Here is a 20,151-nt window from a genome sequence, read left to right as displayed (position 1 = left end):
CTAAATGGATTAACCTTCTTTAAAACTAATGAGCACTGTGGTGCCCAGCTGGGGAGAGGATAGGAATTAGCATTTGTCATCTTTTTGGGGCTGATGTGAGAATAAATAATTGAAGAGAGGCTGGTATTGTCTTTCCTTGGGCGACTTTAAAGTGACTGTACTGTTAAAAATAAAAAATAAATATGCAGATTTACTGTCTTAATGATGACCGTGGGCTCGCTGGTTTGACTCTCACAGTGTCAAAAAGGAAAAACAAAGAAGATGTGTGTCTGCTGAGGAAGTTTTGATCAAAAAACATAAAAGAAGAGACCAAATCTGCATGGATGTAGTAGGAAAATAAACACTGGTACTTTTAAAAGGATCTTAACTTTTGAAGTGTCATGAAGACTTTGTGTTTGCAATCTTGATTTACAAATGGAGGGAAATTTTCTTAGGAAGGGGGGGGGGGTTTGCTGTTTCCCACCAAATTTGTCAGCCAGCTCTCTTAAATTTTAGCATCAAACAGCAAAACCCTGCAATAGATGTACAAAACTTTTAATTCCTGTGGCTTGGTGACAACTTAAGTTGAAGTGAGAAGGGAAAACCTCTGGAAGTCTTAGGGAGGAGGTTGTGAATTTTAAAGTCCTCCACCCCAAAATGAAGATGATAAAAGCGCCAGAAGAAAGACACCGGTGGCGCAGTGGGTTTAGCACACTCTCAAGCACCCAAGCGGGCACGAGCACCTGTGGTGGGAGAGGCTGGGTTTTGGAACCCAGTGCGGCCGGTACCTGGATCAAGCAGTGCCCTGCCGGATGGGGCCAGGGGGGGCCGTGTCCCCCCTAGCGTCTCGGGACATGCATCAGCAGGGGTTATGTGACAAAAAAAGGTGACTAGAAAAGGAAGTAGTGGTGTACAACTTTAATAGCCCAAGATTGCTGTCGCCAACTATAGTCTACAACTATAGTTGTATAGTCGACAACTATACTAACTGACTAAAGTTGACAATGACTATAGCAGACGACAGCAATCTTGGGCTACTGAAGTTGTAGACCGTTACATAAGGCAACTACTATCTTTCTAGTCACCTGTTTTTGTAACATAACCCCTGCTACTACATGTCCCGAGACGCCGGGGGGGAAGTCTTTTGCAAATTGTTGCATCTCATCACCCCATGTGAAATTTTGCATAAAATGTCATGTTATAGCATGTCGTTGCCAAATTAGTCATGAAAAACATCTTATCACCCCATGCTAAATTTTGCATGAAACATCATGTCTAATTTTCACATGGTATAACATGACGTTTTTCATGACCAATCTGGCGACGACATGCACAATTGCACATGCTATAACATGACGTGTTTCATGATCAATTTGGCGACGACATGCTATAACATGATGTTTTATGCAAAATTTCACATGGGGTGATAAGATGTTTTTATGACCAATCTGGCGAAGACATGCTATAAAATGACGTTTTTTGCAAATTTTCACATGGTATAACATGATGTGTTTCTTGACCAATTTGGTGACGACATGCTATAACATGACGCCTTTTGCAAAGTTTCACATGGTATAATACGATGTGTCTCATGACCAATTTGGTGACGACTTGCTATAACATATTTTTTGCAAATTTTCACATGGTATAACATAATGTTTTTTTATGACCATTTTGGCGACGACATGCTATAACATAACATTTTATGCAAATTTTCACGTGGGGTGATAAGATGTTTTTCATGACGAATTTGGCGACGACATGCTATAACATGATGTTTTTTACAAATTTTCACATGGTATAACATGATGTTTATCATGACCAATTTGGTGAGGACATGCTATAACACTGCATTTTTTGCATATTTTCACATGGTATAACGTGATATGTTTCATGACCAATTTGGCGACGACATGCTATAACATGACATTTTATGCAAATTTTCACATGGTATAACATAATGTTTTTTTATGACCATTTTGGCGACGACATGCTATAACATAACATTTTATGCAAATTTTCACGTGGGGTGATAAGATGTTTTTCAGGACCTATTTGGCGACGACATGCTATAACATGACGTTTTATGCATATTTTCACATAGTATAACATCATGTTTTTCACGACCAATTTGGTGAGGACATGCTATAACACTGCATTTTTTGCATATTTTCACATGGTATAACGTGATATGTTTCATGACCAATTTGGCGACGACATGCTATAACATGACATTTTATGCAAATTTTCACATGGTATAACATGATGTTTATCATAACCAATTTGGTGAGGACATGCTATAACATGACGTTTTGTGCATATTTTCACATAGTATAACATCATGTTTTTCACGACCAATTTGGTGAGGACATGCTATAACATGATGTTTTATGCAAATTTTCACACGGGGTGATAAGATCTTTTTCAGGACCTATTTGGCGAAAACATGCTATAACATGACGTTTTATGCAAAATTTCACATGGAGTGATGAGATGTTTTTCATGACCAATTTGGTGACGACATGCTATAACATGACGTTTTATGCAAATTTTCACATAGTATAACATGATGTTTTTCACAACCAATTTGGTGAGGACATGCTATAACATGATGTTTTATGCAAATTTTCACATGGGGTTATAAGATGTTTTTCAGGACGTATTTGGCGACGACATGCTATAACATGACGTTTTATGCAAATTTTCACATAGTATAACATGATGTTTTTCACAACCAATTTGGTGAGGACATGCTATAACATGATGTTTTATGCAAATTTTCACATGGGGTTATAAGATGTTTTTCAGGACGTATTTGGCGACGACATGCTATAACATGACGTTTTATGCAAATTTTCACATAGTATAACATGATGTTTTTCACAACCAATTTGGTGAGGACATGCTATAACATGATGTTTTATGCAAATTTTCACATGGGGTGATAAGATGTTTTTCAGGACGTATTTGGTGACGACATGCTATAACATGATGTTTTATGCAAATTTTCACATGGGGTGATAAGATGTTTTTCATGACCAATTTGGCGACGACATGCTATAACATGCAATTTATGCAAATTTTCACATGGGGTAGTATGATGTTTTTCAGGACCTATTTGGCGACGACATGCTTTAACATGACGTTCTATGCAAAATTTCACATGGAGTGATCAGATGTTTTTCATGACCAATTTGGCAACAACATGCTATAACATGACGTTTTCCGCAAATTTTCAAATGGTATAACATGATGTTTTCCATGACCAATTTGGCGACGACATGCTATAACATGACTTCTTTGCAAATTTTAACATGGTTTAACATGGTGTGTTTCATGACCAATTTGGGGACGACGTGCTATAACATGACGTTTTATGCAAATTTTCACATGGGGTAATAAGATGTTTTTCAGGACCTATTTGGCGACGACATGCTATGACATGACGTTTTTTGTAATTTTTCACATGGAGTGATAAGATGTTTTTCATGACCAATTTGGCGACGACATGCTATAACATGACGTTTTATGCAAATTTTCACATGGGGTGATAAGATGTTTTTCAGGACCTATTTGGAGACGACATGCTATAACATGATGTTTTATGCAAATTTTCACATTGGTGATAAGATGTTTTTCATGACCAATTTGGCGACGACATGCTATAACATGATGTTTTATGCAAATTTTCACATAGTATAACATGATGTTTTTCACAACCAATTTGGTGAGGACATGCTATAACATGATGTTTTATGCAAATTTTCACATGGGGTGATAAATTTTTTTTTTTATGACCAATCTGGCAAAGACATGCTATAAAATGACGTTTTTTGCAAATTTTCACATGGGATGATAAGATGTTTTTCATGACCATTTTGGCGACGACATGCTATAACATGATGTTTTATGCAAATTTTCACATGGTATAACATGACGTGTTTCATGACCAATTTGGAGACGACATGCTATAACATGACGTTTTATGCAAATTTTCACATTGGGTGATAAGATGTTTTTCAGGACCAATTTGGCAACGACATGCTATAACATGACGTTTTTTGTAATTTTTCACATGGTATAACATGATGTGTTTCCATGACCAATTTGGCGACGACATGCTATAACATGACATTTTATGCAAATTTTCACATGGGGTGATAAGATGTTTTTCAGGACGTATTTGGCGACGACATGCTATAACATGACGTGTTATGCAAATTTTCACACGGGGTGATAAGATATTTTTCGGGACCAATTTGGCGACGACATGCTATAACATGACTTTATTGCAAATTTTCACATGGTTCAACATGGTGTGTTTCATGACCAATTTGGGGACGACATGCTATAACATGACATTTTATGCAAATTTTCACATGGTATAACATGATGTTTATCATAACCAATTTGGTGAGGACATGCTATAACATGACGTTTTGTGCATATTTTCACATGGGGTAATAAGATGTTTTTCAGGACCTATTTGGCGACGACATGCTATGACATGACGTTTTTTGTAATTTTTCACATGGAGTGATAAGATGTTTTTCATGACCAATTTGGCGACGACATGCTATAACATGACGTTTTATGCAAATTTTCACATGGGGTGATAAGATGTTTTTCAGGACCTATTTGGAGACAACATGCTATAACATGATGTTTTATGCAAATTTTCACATTGGTGATAAGATGTTTTTCAGGACCTATTTGGAGACAACATGCTATAACATGATGTTTTATGCAAATTTTCACATTGGTGATAAGATGTTTTTCATGACCTATTTGGCGACAACATGCTATAGCATGACGTTTTATGCAAATTTTCACATGGGGTGATAAGATGTTTTTCATGACCAATTTGGCGACGACATGCTATAGCATGATGTTTTAAGCAAATTTTCACATGGGGTGATAAGATGTTTTTAATGACCAATTTGGCGACGACATGCTATAACATGACGTTTTATGCAAATTTTCACATGGTATTACATGATGTGTTTCATGACCAATTTGGCGACGACATGCTATAACATGACGTTTTATGCAAATTTTCACATGGTATAACATGATGTGTTTCCATGACCAATTTGGGGACGACATGCTATAACATGACATTTTATGCAAATTTTCACATGGTATAACATGATGTTTATCATAACCAATTTGGTGAGGACATGCTATAACATGACGTTTTGTGCAAATTTTCACATGGGGTGATAAGATGTTTTTCAGGACCTATTTGGAGACAACATGCTATAACATGATGTTTTATGCAAATTTTCACATTGGTGATAAGATGTGTTTCATGACCAATTTGGCGACGACATGCTATAACATGACGTTTTATGCCAATTTTCACATGGGGTGATAAGATGTTTTTCAGGACCTATTTGGAGACAACATGCTATAACATGATGTTTTATGCAAATTTTCACATTGGTGATAAGATGTTTTTCAGGACCTATTTGGAGACAACATGCTATAACATGATGTTTTATGCAAATTTTCACATTGGTGATAAGATGTTTTTCATGACCTATTTGGCGACAACATGCTATAGCATGACGTTTTATGCAAATTTTCACATGGGGTGATAAGATGTTTTTCATGACCAATTTGGCGACGACATGCTATAGCATGATGTTTTAAGCAAATTTTCACATGGGGTGATAAGATGTTTTTAATGACCAATTTGGCGACGACATGCTATAACATGACGTTTTATGCAAATTTTCACATGGTATTACATGATGTGTTTCATGACCAATTTGGCGACGACATGCTATAACATGACGTTTTATGCAAATTTTCACATGGTATAACATGATGTGTTTCCATGACCAATTTGGCGACGACATGCTATAACATGACTTTATTGCAAATTTTCACATGGTTCAACATGGTGTGTTTCATGACCAATTTGGGGACGACATGCTATAACATGACATTTTATGCAAATTTTCACATGGGGTAATAAGATGTTTTTCAGGACCTATTTGGCGACGACATGCTATGAACATGACGTTTTTGTAATTTTCACATGGAGTGATAAGATGTTTTTCATGACCAATTTGGCGACGACATGCTATAACATGACGTTTTATGCAAATTTTCACATGGGGTGATAAGATGTTTTTCAGGACCTATTTGGAGACAACATGCTATAACATGATGTTTTATGCAAATTTTCACATTGGTGATAAGATGTTTTTCAGGACCTATTTGGAGACAACATGCTATAACATGATGTTTTATGCAAATTTTCACATTGGTGATAAGATGTTTTTCATGACCTATTTGGCGACAACATGCTATAGCATGACGTTTTATGCAAATTTTCACATGGGGTGATAAGATGTTTTTCATGACCAATTTGGCGACGACATGCTATAGCATGATGTTTTAAGCAAATTTTCACATGGGGTGATAAGATGTTTTTCATGACCAATTTGGCGACGACATGCTATAACATGACGTTTTATGCAAATTTTCACATAGTATAACATGATGTTTTTCACAACCAATTTGGTGAGGACATGCTATAACATGATGTTTTATGCAAATTTTCACATGGGGTGATAAGATGTTTTTCATGACCAATTTGGCGACGACATGCTATAACATGACTTTTTTGCAAATTTTCACATGGTATAACATGATGTTTTTCATGACCAATTTGGCGACGACATGCTATAACATGCAATTTATGCAAATTTTCACATGGGGGAGAAAGATGTTTTTAATGACCAATTTGGGGAACACATTCTTTAACATGACGTTCTATGCAAAATTTCACATGGAGTGATCAGATGTTTTTCATGACCAATTTGTGACGACATGCTATAACATGACTTTTTTGCAAATTTTCACATGGTATAACATGATGTTTTTCATGACCAATTTGGCGACGACATGCTATAACATGACTTCTTTGCAAATTTTAACATGGTTTAACATGGTGTGTTTCATGACCAATTTGGGGACGACGTGCTATAACATGACGTTTTATGCAAATTTTCACATGGGGTAATAAGATGTTTTTCATGACCAATTTGGCGACGACATGCTATAACATGACGTTTTATGCAAATTTTCACATGGGGTGATAAGATGTTTTTCAGGACCTATTTGGAGACGACATGCTATAACATGATGTTTTATGCAAATTTTCACATAGTATAACATGATGTTTTTCACAACCAATTTGGTGAGGACATGCTATAACATGATGTTTTATGCAAATTTTCACATGGGGTGATAAGATGTTTTTCATGACCAATTTGGTGACGACATGCTATAACATGACTTTTTTGCAAATTTTCAGATGGTATAACATGATGTTTTTCATGACCAATTTGGCGACGACATGCTATAACATGCAATTTATGCAAATTTTCACATGGGGTAGTATGATGTTTTTCAGGACCTATTTGGCAACGACATGCTTTAACATGACGTTCTATGCAAAATTTCACATGGAGTGATCAGATGTTTTTCATGACCAATTTGGCAACAACATGCTATAACATGACGTTTTATGCAAATTTTCACGTGGTATAACATGATGTGTTTCATGACCAATTTGGCGATGACATGCTATAACATGACGTTTTATGCAAATTTTCACATGGGGTGATAAGATGTTTTTCATGACCAATTTGGTGACGACATGCTATAGCATGACGTTTTATGCAAATTTTCACATGGGATGATAAGATGTTTTTCATGACCATTTTGGCGACGAGATGCTATAGCATGATGTTTTATGCAAATTTTCACATGGTATAACATGATGTTTATCATAACCAATTTGGTGAGGACATGCTATAACATGACGTTTTGTGCATATTTTCACATAGTATAACATCATGTTTTTCACGACCAATTTGGTGACGACATGCTATAACATGATGTTTTATGCAAATTTTCACACGGGGTGATAAGATCTTTTTCAGGACCAATTTGGCGAAAACATGCTATAACATGACGTTTTATGCAAAATTTCACATGGAGTGATGAGATGTTTTTCATGACCAATTTGGTGACGACATGCTATAACATGACGTTTTATGCAAATTTTCACATGGGGTGATAAGATGTTTTTTGGGACCAATTTGGCGACGACATGCTATAACATGACGTTTTTTGTAATTTTTCAAATGGTATAACATGATGTTTTCCATGACCAATTTGGCGACGACATGCTATAACATGACTTTTTTGCAAATTTTAACATGGTTTAACATGGTGTGTTTCATGACCAATTTGGGGACGACATGCTATAACATGACGTTTTATGCAAATTTTCACATGGGGTAATAAGATGTTTTTCAGGACCTATTTGGCGACGACATGCTATGACATGACGTTTTTTTGTAATTTTTCACATGGAGTGATAAGATGTTTTTCATGACCAATTTGGCGACGACATGCTATAACATGACGTTTTATGCAAATTTTCACATGGGGTGATAAGATGTTTTTCAGGACGTATTTGGAGACGACATGCTATAACATGACATTTTATGCAAATTTTCACATTGGTGAAAAGATGTTTTTCATGACCAATTTGGCGACGACATGCTATAACATGATGTTTTATGCAAATTTTCACATAGTATAACATGATGTTTTTCACAACCAATTTGGTGAGGACATGCTATAACATGATGTTTTATGCAAATTTTCACATGGGGTGATAAGATGTTTTTCATGACCAATTTGGCGACGACATGCTATAACATGCAATTTATGCAAATTTTCACATGGGGTAGTATGATGTTTTTCAGGACCTATTTGGCGACGACATGCTTTAACATGACGTTCTATGCAAAATTTCACATGGAGTGATCAGATGTTTTTCAAGACAAATTTGTCAACAACATGCTATAACATTACGTTTTATGCAAATTTTCACGTGGTATAACATGATGTTTTTCATGACCAATTTGGCGACGACATGCTATAAAATGACGTTTTTTGCAAATTTTCACATGGGATGATAAGATGTTTTTCATGACCATTTTGGCGACGACATGCTATAACATGATGTTTTATGCAAATTTTCACATGGTATAACATGATGTGTTTCATGACCAATTTGGAGACGACATGCTATAACATGACGTTTTATGCAAATTTTCACATGGTTTAAGATGATGTGTTTCATGACCTATTTGGCGACGACATGCTATATCATGACGTTTTATGCAAATTTTCACATGGGGTGATAAGATGTTTTTCATGACCAATTACGACATGCTATAGCATGATGTTTTAAGCAAATTTTCACATGGGGTGATAAGATGTTTTTAATGACCAATTTGGCGACGACATGCTATAACATGACGTTTTATGCAAATTTTCACATGGTATTACATGATGTGTTTCATGACCAATTTGGCGACGACATGCTATAACATGACGTTTTATGCAAATTTTCACATGGTATAACATGATGTGTTTCCATGACCAATTTGGCGACGACATGCTATAACATGACTTTATTGCAAATTTTCACATGGTTCAACATGGTGTGTTTCATGACCAATTTGGGGACGACATGCTATAACATGACATTTTATGCAAATTTTCACATGGGGTAATAAGATGTTTTTCAGGACCTATTTGGCGACGACATGCTATGACATGACGTTTTTTGTAATTTTTCACATGGAGTGATAAGATGTTTTTCATGACCAATTTGGCGACGACATGCTATAACATGACGTTTTATGCCAATTTTCACATGGGGTGATAAGATGTTTTTCAGGACCTATTTGGAGACAACATGCTATAACATGATGTTTTATGCAAATTTTCACATTGGTGATAAGATGTTTTTCAGGACCTATTTGGAGACAACATGCTATAACATGATGTTTTATGCAAATTTTCACATTGGTGATAAGATGTTTTTCATGACCTATTTGGCGACAACATGCTATAGCATGACGTTTTATGCAAATTTTCACATGGGGTGATAAGATGTTTTTCATGACCAATTTGGCGACGACATGCTATAGCATGATGTTTTAAGCAAATTTTCACATGGGGTGATAAGATGTTTTTCATGACCTATTTGGAGACGACATGCTATAACATGATGTTTTATGCAAATTTTCACATAGTATAACATGATGTTTTTCACAACCAATTTGGTGAGGACATGCTATAACATGATGTTTTATGCAAATTTTCACATGGGGTGATAAGATGTTTTTCATGACCAATTTGGCGACGACATGCTATAACATGACTTTTTTGCAAATTTTCACATGGTATAACATGATGTTTTTCATGACCAATTTGGCGACGACATGCTATAACATGCAATTTATGCAAATTTTCACATGGGGTAGTATGATGTTTTTCAGGACCTATTTGGCGACGACATGCTTTAACATGACGTTCTATGCAAAATTTCACATGGAGTGATCAGATGTTTTTCATGACCAATTTGGCAACAACATGCTATAACATGACGTTTTATGCAAATTTTCACGTGGTATAACATGATGTGTTTCATGACCAATTTGGCGATGACATGCTATAACATGACGTTTTATGCAAATTTTCACATGGGGTGATAAGATGTTTTTCATGACCAATTTGGCGACGACATGCTATAAAATGACGTTTTTTGCAAATTTTCACATGGGATGATAAGATGTTTTTCATGACCATTTTGGCGACGAGATGCTATAGCATGATGTTTTATGCAAATTTTCACATGGTATAACATGATGTTTATCATAACCAATTTGGTGAGGACATGCTATAACATGACGTTTTGTGCATATTTTCACATAGTATAACATCATGTTTTTCACGACCAATTTGGTGACGACATGCTATAACATGATGTTTTATGCAAATTTTCACACGGGGTGATAAGATCTTTTTCAGGACCAATTTGGCGAAAACATGCTATAACATGACGTTTTATGCAAATTTCACATGTATAACATGATGTTTTTCATGACCAATTTGGTGACGACATGCTATAACATGACGTTTTATGCAAATTTTCACATGGGGTGATAAGATGTTTTTTGGGACCAATTTGGCGACGACATGCTATAACATGACGTTTTTTGTAATTTTTCAAATGGTATAACATGATGTTTTCCATGACCAATTTGGCGACGACATGCTATAACATGACTTTTTTGCAAATTTTAACATGGTTTAACATGGTGTGTTTCATGACCAATTTGGGGACGACATGCTATAACATGACGTTTTATGCAAATTTTCACATGGGGTAATAAGATGTTTTTCAGGACCTATTTGGCGACGACATGCTATGACATGACGTTTTTTTGTAATTTTTCACATGGAGTGATAAGATGTTTTTCATGACCAATTTGGCGACGACATGCTATAACATGACGTTTTATGCAAATTTTCACATGGGGTGATAAGATGTTTTTCAGGACCAATTTGGCGACGACATGCTATAACATGACATTTTATGCAAATTTTCACATTGGTGATAAGATGTTTTTCATGACCAATTTGGCGACGACATGCTATAACATGATGTTTTATGCAAATTTTCACATAGTATAACATGATGTTTTTCACAACCAATTTGGTGAGGACATGCTATAACATGATGTTTTATGCAAATTTTCACATGGGGTGATAAGATGTTTTTCATGACCAATTTGGCGACGACATGCTATAACATGCAATTTATGCAAATTTTCACATGGGGTAGTATGATGTTTTTCAGGACCTATTTGGCGACGACATGCTTTAACAAGACGTTCTATGCAAAATTTCACATGGAGTGATCAGATGTTTTTCATGACCAATTTGGCAACAACATGCTATAACATAACGTTTTATGCAAATTTTCACGTGGTATAACATGATGTGTTTCATGACCAATTTGGCGACGACATGCTATAAAATGACGTTTTTTGCAAATTTTCACATGGGATGATAAGATGTTTTTCATGACCATTTTGGCGACGACATGCTATAACATGATGTTTTATGCAAATTTTCACATGGTATAACATGATGTGTTTCATGACCAATTTGGAGACGACATGCTATAACATGACGTTTTATGCAAATTTTCACATTTGGTGATAAGATGTTTTTCATGACCTATTTGGCGACAACATGCTATAGCATGACGTTTTATGCAAATTTTCACATGGGGTGATAAGATGTTTTTCATGACCAATTTGGCGACGACATGCTATAGCATGATGTTTTAAGCAAATTTTCACATGGGGTGATAAGATGTTTTTAATGACCAATTTGGCGACGACATGCTATAACATGACGTTTTATGCAAATTTTCACATGGTATTACATGATGTGTTTCATGACCAATTTGGCGACGACATGCTATAACATGACGTTTTATGCAAATTTTCACATGGTATAACATGATGTGTTTCCATGACCAATTTGGCGACGACATGCTATAACATGACTTTATTGCAAATTTTCACATGGTTCAACATGGTGTGTTTCATGACCAATTTGGGGACGACATGCTATAACATGACATTTTATGCAAATTTTCACATGGGGTAATAAGATGTTTTTCAGGACCTATTTGGCGACGACATGCTATGACATGACGTTTTTTGTAATTTTTCACATGGAGTGATAAGATGTTTTTCATGACCAATTTGGCGACGACATGCTATAACATGACGTTTTATGCCAATTTTCACATGGGGTGATAAGATGTTTTTCAGGACCTATTTGGAGACAACATGCTATAACATGATGTTTTATGCAAATTTTCACATTGGTGATAAGATGTTTTTCAGGACCTATTTGGAGACAACATGCTATAACATGATGTTTTATGCAAATTTTCACATTGGTGATAAGATGTTTTTCATGACCTATTTGGCGACAACATGCTATAGCATGACGTTTTATGCAAATTTTCACATGGGGTGATAAGATGTTTTTCATGACCAATTTGGCGACGACATGCTATAGCATGATGTTTTAAGCAAATTTTCACATGGGGTGATAAGATGTTTTTCATGACCAATTTGGCGACGACATGCTATAACATGACGTTTTATGCAAATTTTCACATAGTATAACATGATGTTTTTCACAACCAATTTGGTGAGGACATGCTATAACATGATGTTTTATGCAAATTTTCACATGGGGTGATAAGATGTTTTTCATGACCAATTTGGCGACGACATGCTATAACATGATGTTTTATGCAAATTTTCACATGGTATAACATGATGTGTTTCATGACCAATTTGGAGACGACATGCTATAACATGCTATTTATGCAAATTTTCACATGGGGTAGTATGATGTTTTTCAGGACCTATTTGGCGACGACATGCTATAACATGATGTTTTATGCAAATTTTCACATGGTGTGATAAGATGTTTTTCATGACCAATTTGGCAACAACATGCTATAACATGACGTTTTCCGCAAATTTTCAAATGGTATAACATGATGTTTTCCATGACCAATTTGGCGACGACATGCTATAACATGACTTCTTTGCAAATTTTCAACATGGTATAACATGATGTTTTTCATGACCAATTTGGCGACGACATGCTATAACATGACGTTTTATGCAAATTTTCACATGGGGTGATAAGATGTTTTTCATGACCTATTTGGCGACACATGCTTTGACATGACGTTTTTTGTAATTTTTCACATGGAGTGATAAGATGTTTTTCATGACCAATTTGGCGACGACATGCTATAACATGACGTTTTATGCAAATTTTCACATGGGGTGATAAGATGTTTTTCAGGACGTATTTGGAGACGACATGCTATAACATGACGTTTTATGCAAATTTAAACTTAGTGAAACATGATGATATTCATTAACAATTAGGCGTCGACATTCTATAACATGACTTTTTATGCAAATTTTCACATGGTGATAAGATGTTTTTCATGACCAATTTGGTGACGACATGCTATAACATGACTTTTTTGCAATTTTTCACATGGTATAACATGATGTTTTTCATGACCAATTTGGCGACGACATGCTATAACATGCAATTTATGCAAATTTTCACATGGGGTAGTATGATGTTTTTCAGGACCTATTTGGCGACGACATGCTTTAACATGACGTTTTATGCAAAATTTCACATGGAGTGATCAGATGTTTTTCATGACCAATTTGGCAACAACATGCTATAACATGACGTTTTATGCAAATTTTCACGTGGTATAACATGATGTGTTTCATGACCAATTTGGCGATGACATGCTATAACATGACGTTTTATGCAAATTTTCACATGGGGTGATAAGATGTTTTTCATGACCAATTTGGTGACGACATGCTATAGCATGACGTTTTATGCAAATTTTCACATGGGATGATAAGATGTTTTTCATGACCAATTTGTGACGACATGCTATAACATGATTTTTATGCAAATTTTCACATGGTATAACATGATGTTTATCATAACCAATTTGGTGAGGACATGCTATAACATGACGTTTTGTGCATATTTTCACATAGTATAACATCATGTTTTTCACGACCAATTTGGTGACGACATGCTATAACATGATGTTTTATGCAAATTTTCACACGGGGTGATAAGATCTTTTTCAGGACCAATTTGGCGAAAACATGCTATAACATGACGTTTTATGCAAAATTTCACATGGAGTGATGAGATGTTTTTCATGACCAATTTGGTGACGACATGCTATAACATGACGTTTTATGCAAATTTTCACATGGGGTGATAAGATGTTTTTTGGGACCAATTTGGCGACGACATGCTATAACATGACGTTTTTTGTAATTTTTCAAATGGTATAACATGATGTTTTCCATGACCAATTTGGCGACGACATGCTATAACATGACTTTTTTGCAAATTTTCACATGGTATAACATGATGTGTTTCATGACCAATTTGGGGACGACATGCTATAACATGACGTTTTATGCAAATTTTCACATGGGGTAATAAGATGTTTTTCAGGACCTATTTGGCGACGACATGCTATGACATGACGTTTTTTTGTAATTTTTCACATGGAGTGATAAGATGTTTTTCATGACCAATTTGGCGACGACATGCTATAACATGACGTTTTATGCAAATTTTCACATGGGGTGATAAGATGTTTTTCAGGACGTATTTGGAGACGACATGCTATAACATGACATTTTATGCAAATTTTCACATTGGTGAAAAGATGTTTTTCATGACCAATTTGGCGACGACATGCTATAACATGATGTTTTATGCAAATTTTCACATAGTATAACATGATGTTTTTCACAACCAATTTGGTGAGGACATGCTATAACATGATGTTTTATGCAAATTTTCACATGGGGTGATAAGATGTTTTTCATGACCAATTTGGCGACGACATGCTATAACATGCAATTTATGCAAATTTTCACATGGGGTAGTATGATGTTTTTCAGGACCTATTTGGCGACGACATGCTTTAACAAGACGTTCTATGCAAAATTTCACATGGAGTGATCAGATGTTTTTCATGACCAATTTGGCAACAACATGCTATAACATAACGTTTTATGCAAATTTTCACGTGGTATAACATGTTTTTCATGACCAATTTGGACGACATGCTATAACATGACATTTTATGCAAATTTTCACATTGGTGATAACAGGATGTTTTTCTTGACCAATTTGGTGACGACATGCTATAACCTGATTTTTTATGCAAATTTTCACATGGTATAACATGATGTGTTTCATGACCAATTTGGAGACGACATGCTATAACATGACGTTTTATGCAAATTTTCACATTTGGTGATAAGATGTTTTTATGACCAATCTGGCAAAGACATGCTATAAAATGACGTTTTTTGCAAATTTTCACATGGGTTGATAAGATGTTTTTCATGACCATTTTGGCGACGACATGCTATAACATGATGTTTTATGCAAATTTTCACATTGGGTGATAAGATGTTTTTCACAACCAATTTGGCAACGACATGCTATAACATGACGTTTTTTGTAATTTTTCACATGGTATAACATGATGTTTTTCTTGACCAATTTGGTGACGACATGCTATAACATGACTTTATTGCAAATTTTCACATGGTTTAAATTGGTGTGTTTCATGACCTATTTGGCGACGACATGCTATAACATGACATTTTATGCAAATTTTCACATGGGGTGATAAGATGTTTTTCAGGACGTATTTGGCGATGACATGCTATAACATCACGTTTTATGCAAATTTTCACATGGTTTAACATGTTGTTTTTCACAACCAATTTGGTGAGGACATGCTATAACATGATGTTTTATGCAAATTTTCACATGGGCTGATAAGATGTTTTTCAGGACGTATTTGGCGACGACATGCTATAACATGACGTGTTATGCAAATTTTCACACGGGGTGATAAGATATTTTTCGGGACCAATTTGGCGACGACATGCTATAGCATGACATTTTTTGTAATTTTTCACATGGTATAACATGATGTGTTTCCATGACCAATTTGGCGACGACATGCTATAACATGATGTTTTATGCAAATTTTCACATTGGTGAAAAGATGTTTTTCATGACCAATTTGGCGACGACATGCTATAGCATGACGTTTTAAGCAAATTTTCACATGGGGTGATAAGATGTTTTTAATGACCAATTTGGCGACGACATGCTATAACATGACGTTTTATGCAAATTTTCACATGGTATTACATGTTGTGTTTCATGACCAATTTGGCGACGACATGCTATAACATGACGTTTTATGCAAATTTTCACACGGGGTAATAAGATGTTTTTCAGGACCAATTTGGCGACGACATGCTATAACATGACGTTTTTTATAATTTTTCACATGGTATAACATGATATGTTTCATGAACAATTTGGTGATGACATGCTATAACATGACTTTATTGCAAATTTTCACATGGTATAACATGATGTTTTTCATGACCAATTTGGCGACAACATGCTATAACATGACGTTTTTTGTAATTTTTCACATGGTACAAAGTGATGTTTTTCATGACCAATTTGGCGACGACATGTTATAACATGACGTTTTATGCAAATTTGAACATGGTTTAACATGATGTGTTTCAGGACCTATTTGGCGAAAACATGCTATAACATGACGTTTTATGCAAAATTTCACATGGAGTGATAAGATGTGTTTCATGACATGATGTGATGACATGCTATAACATGACTTTATTGCAAATTCTCACATGGTATAACGATGTGTTTCATGACCAATTCAGGGACGACATGCTATAACATGACGTTTTATGCAAATTTTCACATGGGGTAGTAAGATATTTTTTAGGACTTATTCGGCGAAAACATGCTTTAACATGACGTTTTATGCAAAATTTCACATGGAGTGATAAGATGTTTTTCATGACCAATTTGGCGACGGCATGCTATAACATGACGTTTTATGCAAATTTTCACATGGGATGATAAGATGTTTTTCAGGACCTATTTGGCGAAAACATGCTATGACATGACCTTTTATGCAAATTTTCACATGGTATAACATGATGTGTTTCATGACCAATTTGGAGACGACATGACGTTTTATGCAAATTTTCACATTGGGTGATAAGATGTTTTTCAGGACCAATTTGGCAACGACATGCTATAACATGACGTTTTTTGTAATTTTTCACATGGTATAACATGATGTTTTTCTTGACCAATTTGGTGACGACATGCTATAACATGACTTTATTGCAAATTTTCACATGGTTTAACATGGTGTTTTTCATGACCAATTTGGCGACGACATGCTATAACATGATATTTTATGCAAATTTTCACATGGTATAACACCACGTTTTTCATGACCAATCTTGTGATTACATGCTCTAATATGACGTTTTCCGCAAATTTTCAAATGGTTTAACATGATATTTTTCATGACCAATTTGGCGACGACATGTTATAACATGACGTTTTGTGCAAATTTTCACATGGGGTAGTAAGATGTTTTTCAGGACCTATTTGGTGACGACATGCTATAACATGACGTTTTATCCAAATATTCACATGGTATAACATGATGTGTTTCATGACCAATTTGGCGACGACATGCTATAACATGACGTTTTTTGTAATTTTTCACATGGGGTGATAAGATGTTTTTCAGGACCTATTTGGTGACGACATGCTATAACATGACGTTTTATGCAAATTTTCACATGGTATAACATGATGTGTTTCATGACCAATTTGGCGACGACATGCTATAACATGACGTTTTATGCAAATTTTCACATGGTATAACACCACGTTTTTCATGACCAATCTGGTGATTACATGCTCTAATATGACGTTTTCCGCAAATTTTCAAATGGTTTAACATGATATTTTTCATGACCAATTTGGCGACGACATGTTATAACATGACGTTTTGTGCAAATTTTCACATGGGGTAGTAAGATGTTTTTCAGGACCTATTTGGTGACGACATGCTATAACATGACGTTTTATGCAAATTTTCACATGGTATAACATGATGTGTTTCATGACCAATTTGGCGACGACATGCTATAACATGACGTTTTATGCAAATTTTCACATGGGGTAATAAGATGTTTTTCAGGACCTATTTGGCGACGACATGCTATAACATGACGTTTTATGCAAATTTTCACACGGGGTGATAAGATGTTTTTCAGGACCAATTTGGCGACGACATGCTATAACATGATGTTTTATGCAAATTTTCACATTGGTGATAAGATGTTTTTCATGACCAATTTGGCGACGACATGCTATAACATGATGTTTTATGCAAATTTTCACATAGTATAACATGATGTTTTTCACAACCAATTTGGTGAGGACATGCTATAACATGATGTTTTATGCAAATTTTCACATGGGGTGATAAGATGTTTTTCATGACCAATTTGGCGACGACATGCTATAACATGACTTTTTTGCAAATTTTCACATGGTATAACATGATGTTTTTCATGACCAATTTGGCGACGACATGCTATAACATGCAATTTTTGTAATTTTCACATGGGGTAGTGATAAGATGTTTTTCATGACCAATTTGGCGACGACATGCTATAGCATGACGTTTTATGCAAATTTTCACATGGTATGATAAGATGTTTTTCATGTCCATTTTGGCGACGACATGATATAACATGACGTTTTATGCAAATTTTCACGTGGTATAACATGATGTGTTTCATGACCAATTTGGCGATGACATGCTATAACATGACGTTTTATGCAAATTTTCACATGGGGTGATAAGATGTTTTTCATGACCAATTTGGCGACGACATGCTATAGCATGACGTTTTATGCAAATTTTCACATGGGATGATAAGATGTTTTTCATGACCATTTTGGCGACGACATGCTATAACATGTTTTATGCAAATTTTCACATGGTATAACATGATGTGTTTCATGACCAATTTGGAGACGACATGCTATAACATGACGTTTTATGCAAATTTTCACATTGGGTGATAAGATGTTTTTCAGGACCAATTTGGCAACGACATGTTATAGCATGACGTTTTTTGTAATTTTTCACATGGTATAACATGATGTTTTTCTTGACCAATTTGGTGACGACATGCTATAACATGACTTTATTGCAAATTTTCACATGGTTTAACATGGTGTGTTTCATGACCTATTTGGCGACGACATGCTATAACATGACATTTTATGCAAATTTTCACATAGTATAACATGATGTTTTTCACGACCAATTTGGTGAGGACATGCTATAACATGACATTTTATGCAAATTTTCACATGGTATAACATGATGTTTATCATAACCAATTTGGTGAGGACATGCTATAACATGACGTTTTGTGCATATTTTCACATAGTATAACATCATGTTTTTCACGACCAATTTGGTGACGACATGCTTTAACATGATGTTTTATGCAAATTTTCACACGGGGTGATAAGATCTTTTTCAGGACCAATTTGGCGAAAACATGCTATAACATGACGTTTTATGCAAAATTTCACATGGAGTGATGAGATGTTTTTCATGACCAATTTGGTGACGACATGCTATAACATGACGTTTTATGCAAATTTTCACATAGTATAACATGATGTTTTTCACAACCAATTTGGTGAGGACATGCTATAACA

The sequence above is a fragment of the Cheilinus undulatus genome, linkage group 24 (assembly GCF_018320785.1).
Source record: "Cheilinus undulatus linkage group 24, ASM1832078v1, whole genome shotgun sequence".
NCBI lineage: Eukaryota > Metazoa > Chordata > Actinopteri > Labriformes > Labridae > Cheilinus > Cheilinus undulatus.
The sequence above is the reverse complement of the archived record's forward strand: the minus strand, read 5'-3'. Positions refer to the sequence as shown.